This window comes from Calidris pugnax, unplaced genomic scaffold (assembly GCF_001431845.1).
Source record: "Calidris pugnax isolate Ruff unplaced genomic scaffold, ASM143184v1 scaffold197, whole genome shotgun sequence".
NCBI lineage: Eukaryota > Metazoa > Chordata > Aves > Charadriiformes > Scolopacidae > Calidris > Calidris pugnax.
In genome coordinates, this window is record NW_015090936.1 from 1,829,925 (window position 1) to 1,835,336 (window position 5,412).

At 39.7% G+C, this 5,412-nt stretch overlaps 1 protein-coding gene across 2 annotated transcripts in view; it reads left to right on the forward strand.

Annotated features, from left to right (window-relative positions):
• Positions 1–5,412, forward strand: part of TFDP2 (transcription factor Dp-2 (E2F dimerization partner 2)) — a 50,072-nt gene that overhangs the window by 40,302 nt on the left and 4,358 nt on the right. The gene's annotated exons all lie outside the window — the stretch shown is intronic.

Below are 5,412 nucleotides of genomic sequence, written 5' to 3' on the forward strand. Positions count from 1 at the left end.
AAAAAAAAAAAAAAGGAAAAAATAGGCAAAAAAAGCATAGCTGTGCTCTTTTCAAAACCATCTCACTTTGACTTTTTACATGCAGATTTGAATACCTCTTTAATTTCGATAACACTTTTGAGATTCACGACGACAATGAGGTGCTGAAGAGAATGGGAATGTCCTTCGGGCTTGAGGCGGGCAAATGCTCCTCTGAGGACCTAAGAACTGCAAAATCCCTGGTGCCAAAAGCTTTGGAAGGCTACATCACAGGTAAGTCAGATGAGACTTTTAAATATTGTTCCTGAACATTAGTTAACTGAGCAAATTTAATGATATTAAACTACATAAATATGTAACATTGGAAGTCCTATAGGAGCCGGTAGGGTTGGTACCTAAACAAGTTGTTTCACAGTTAATTTTGGAAGGTTTATTATAATTGCCCTGTAAACTTAAATTCACACTGATTTGTAACAACAAACTTCTGAGAGAGCTGCGTTATCGAGAAATTATTTCTTAAATAACTAATTGACACCAAGAACATTTTTTTAATAGGTTAGTAGTAATTTTGAATAACTGGGGGGGTGAGGAGGAGCAAACTGGAAGAAGGCAACTCTTCCCAAGGTGAGGAGAAAAAGGACAGAAAAACAGCATCTTGAACTGGTTGACTGTAACCTGTATGAGACCCGGTTGCGTTACGGCTTCACTCTGCTCGAGGCAGGTGGCTCTGCCAGGAATTCCCCACCTCTCTGTCCATGCCAACACGCTGCCCGTACTCTCAGTATATGGATGGTGGGCTCTCCTGTGTCCAGTCATTTCCACACCTACTTAACATGTAAACCAGTGATAATTGGACAGAACATATGGCCAGAGGGTGCCATCTGAGAACTGAGCTGCTCTAAATAAACCAAGAGTGTCCCATGCAGAGGCTTTTGCCTCCCCTGGTCGGACTGTTTGAACAGGTCAGATTTAAATAGACTCAAACCTAGATCTCCTTCACCCTCACATCATTGGACTAGAGCTGCTAAAAGTCTATAATCTCTTCCTTTAGTAACGGCCAGACTGCATTCTTCTTGCTCTGCCCAAAGCTTACATTTAGCCCAACATTTTCTCAAGTTTCCGGAGGGACTTCATCTGTAAAGGAAGTGTTACCCAAGGAATTCCTGTGTACAGACCTTCATTTTTGAGGAAAGACAGAACAAAGGTATTGCCCCGACTTCTCTACTGACCAGGCTTTGGTCTTACTTAAATTACAGTAGTGTAAAGCTCTGTCTTTCACACAGGACCTTGGAAATTTCAAACATTTGACTTAATTACTTTTTTTAAAAAACTTCCCTAAAGTTGATGCCCTTCTGTTGGCAACTCAGTTTTCATGTCAGGATCTTTTAAATGCAGGCTTTATATTAAAAATGCTATTTTCTTTTGCTAAGAAAAATATAGTTAAGTAGACAGGAAGCTAAACAGGTGGCTTTGTATGGTCGGTTTTATTATGTGAGAGAATTAAGAATGAAGCAGTTTCTTAAAATTTGTGATGTCAAAACATCGCTGGATGTAAATTACAATTCAGTTACATTCACTAAAATCAGTACATTTTAAAATGGCTCAACATTTCAAACTACATCAAATGTGCTTGCTTATCAACACTTGTTTGTATTTTTCTGTGGGCTTTAAAACTAAGATTTTAATTTTGGTCCATTTTGAAATTCTACACCAAGTCTTCATAAGGCTGCACTGATGCCAAAAAGAGACTTTGAAAGACACCCTGACTTGTTCCTTGCAGGTTCATTCAACTAAGAATTATTTACCACATTATTTACCATTACTGCAAAAAAGGAGAAAGGAGAAAGCTAAAATTTCAGTTTCATTTTAAATCTGAATTATCTTGAGAGAATAGGGTTTCTTTACATTTTCAAAAAACCCTGTGTCATAACACTATTTGCTAAGTAAAGCCATCTTTTAAAGATTAAGCATAAAAATACATGTCTAAACTAGTGATTTGTAGTTCACTTCAGTTTCTTTTTAAAAAATTCAGTCACACCAATGTACTGCTCATGGGGTTTTTTATTGAAAGCACTAAAGGCAAAACAACCAGGATGTTCTTGTGCAAGTGAGAAACAAGTACTGCTCTGTTTCAAAGAAACTAAACAGAAAAAAAGCAGATTCTAAGAATGCATATTCTTAAAGAATACTGTATTAGGGCTATTTCCCCAGTAGCAGCCAGAAACCCATCTAGAATTTTAGCCATAAGCAATGTATTGATTTTATTTTTTACTCAATAAGGCAAGTAATGTTTTTCTTCAGACACGGGTTACATTCGGCTGTTCCAGCCTCTGATAAAGTTAGTCCAGAGTTGTTGTTACTAGACTATGTGCGTTTATACCATTTTAATCTGGGCAGGCTTTAGGCATTGTTTCTTAGACTGCAAGAGTACTGACATGGAAGGCTCATCACTGGGTTTTAGAATTCACGGTTACTCCCATCATTCTCATGATGGCACGTTTAAGCACACTGGCTTCAAATCAAGGTCTCTTATTTATTCACTGGGTAAGTTTCTTACAATCAAGATTAGATTCTTCCCCGCTGGCTGACTCCATGAACTCAGCTGCTCTAGAAACCAGTCCTGTTCTAATATGTCTAAGTTAGTTTTCCCCTACAATGTTAGTTTGACCTTCGCCTGGTTATCTTCTTTCCAGATAATTACTAACTTCTGAACATTAACAGTAGTTTGTATTGTAATGCTTGCTAATAGGACTGCAGGAACAGTTGGAAGAATCCAAGTCTGATCCAGTTCAATGAAAAATTGACAAAAAACTTGGACCATCTCATCTTAAAAAAAAAAGTAGCTTCTAGTTGCATTAGACATGCCAAATATTTATTGTGTGCATCAAAACTTTATTAATGTATTTTCTTTGCAGGAAATACAATGGGGTTTAGCCCATTCTTCAAGAGCCCTCATTTGATAAAAATAGTGTCTTCTAGGTTTTCTATAGGTTTCATTATGTTTTAGCAAGAAAAAGTGTCAGGTTTTTTAATACATATTTTAAGTATTACATTAGCAGTGTCTCAGGTGCCCAACTGCCACAGGAATCAGCAGAAGCAAGGCATATTAACACCATAAAGTAAAATATTACGTGTACCTTAAACGGTATTTTTAACACATTTTTATGTTCCTCAATTGTCATAATTGTTGCAGACTTTTAAAGCTGACAGTATTTGACCCTTCTTGTTTCCCAAAAGAGAGCAACAGTAGAGGATACAGAAGCTTAACCATAATTTAAAGTAAAAGTTAACACGGAAGTGTAGCATTTGCTGAGTGAGGGACACACAACAGAGTGCGCTACAACCACAGCACTTGCCAGCTCCTTACTATGGAACGAGCCATGTTATTCCTAACACAGCACTTGCACCAGCGTTAGATGGCCCTAATTAGTCAAAATGAAGACATGGACAGTAATGTCTGAGTTATTTTCCCCCACTTTCTTCATGAGCTGGTTCCAGGTACTAACCTGCAGGCTTTTTATCTGGCAGAAGAGTTTCTGACACTTCAGCCTGTAGAACTATCTAGCTCAGGGCTCAAACCCAAACAGTTCAAGTGCAAAGGAGGGAGTGAGATTGCTGGATGAACAGAAATAAACCAGACTGAGACAAGCATAAACTCTTGTAGAACCATACCCAAAGTCTCCTGTGCCTTCTAAGCCATGCCTGTACTACAGGCAGTTCATGCAAAACCACGTCCTGCCTTTGTCAGTTGAGTCCTCACTCACAGAAAGGAGACTACAGATTAAAAAAAAAAAAGCAGGAAATAAAAATTCTGAGGCACTAATAGTTGTGGTAACACCATCCCACTTGTACGTATCCCACTAAGGCAGTAGGCAGAGAAAGTGGTGCAGTTCAGGACCTCTAGATCACAACACTACTTTATTCCTCCCTGCATGAAGATGTGCTCTGCAATCTACCTGTGCAACGAGCCTTGACTAGAAAATGGGCTGGAGTTGGGACTTCAGAGATAAGAGCACCCATTGAATGACCGAGCTTGTCCAGCCATCAACAATATGCGACGCTTTTGCATTAACTACTCAAGACTATCAAGGGTATTCCTTTAGAGCCTTCTCATGTACAGTACAAATTTCTACCAAGTATATGTAGGTCCTGCAAGATACACCTACATCATAATAAGGATGCCACTCTTAGATTGGACTGTACCATCTTGCAAAGTTTTTTCTGAGCAGCTTTCCCTGGTTTTTAAGTGTAGCTATTGGGAATTTATCTGCTCTGCTAGAAGCAGTAAGTCTTCTCATTGCAGGCAGACTTCAATTTTGACAGTCTTTTCCAGACAGGAAATGGTTTCTTAAACTCCCATCTTTCACAAATTTCCTCTTTTCCCTGGCTCCTCAGAGCCCACTGGAAAATAGACTTTAGAAATATAAGGCAATGAAAGTATAAGGTAGGGGTATGCGCCTACCAACCTTCTTCCTGCCCTATGTGTAAAATCCATACTTGCCTTCCCTGTGCTCTTCAAAAGCACAGCTAACTAGCTATTAGCCTAAAACGTTAGTAAAACACAAGCCTGCCAGCAGTGACTTGTTATTCGTCAGGAATATTGAGCATGTACACACAGGTACAGCCCTTCAAAAGACCAGGAAACAACACTGTGAAACATCTCTAATCCTCTTGGTTAATCTAAATGCAATGCAGTCATTCCAAATGGTTGGGCTGCCTCCTGCAAAGACAGGAGGAGACTGTCAGAACATGTTCTCTGTAAAAGCAAACCTGAATTTAGGGCAGTCTTAATGAGAGCCATCCAGCTATGTCCATATTCAACCATGCTCGTCTGTTCTGTCCTCACAGATCCCCCTAAAGCTGCCGCTTACTGTTTTCTGTCTGCTGGCTGGAACCTCAGCCTTGCTTTGGAAGGCATCAGTGAAGCACCCTGCTCTAACAAGTCTCTGCAGCACAGAACAAGGCAGCCTGGGAATCCCAGGGGACACTGAGCCAATTTACGTGGCTGTGACAACCTGCTTAAAAGAGTCCCTATGCCAGACAGAGCACTAGCAAACCTCAAGGAGCCAAAACTTAAAAAGAACACAGAAGGACAAGCAAGAAAACGTACATAACAAACACATGTAGTTATTCCTCTTATCTGCTATTATAGAACCACTCTAGATAAAATATAAATAGTATAATCCCATTTTACTGCCGTTGTACTGACCAGAGCAGAGCAGAGGTCTGGTCAGGCACAGAAAAATGGTGAGAACTGTAACTCCTGGTGACATCCAGCTGGCACCACATGCAGGCACTATGAAAAAAACCTAGACAGTCCTGATAACTTTAGTTTGATTTTAGCTTTGTGGTGAGAAGGAATTTGGGTACGTCAATAGACCTTATCTAAAAAACAAATTAAAAACACACACCACCACCACCGCCCCCCCCCTC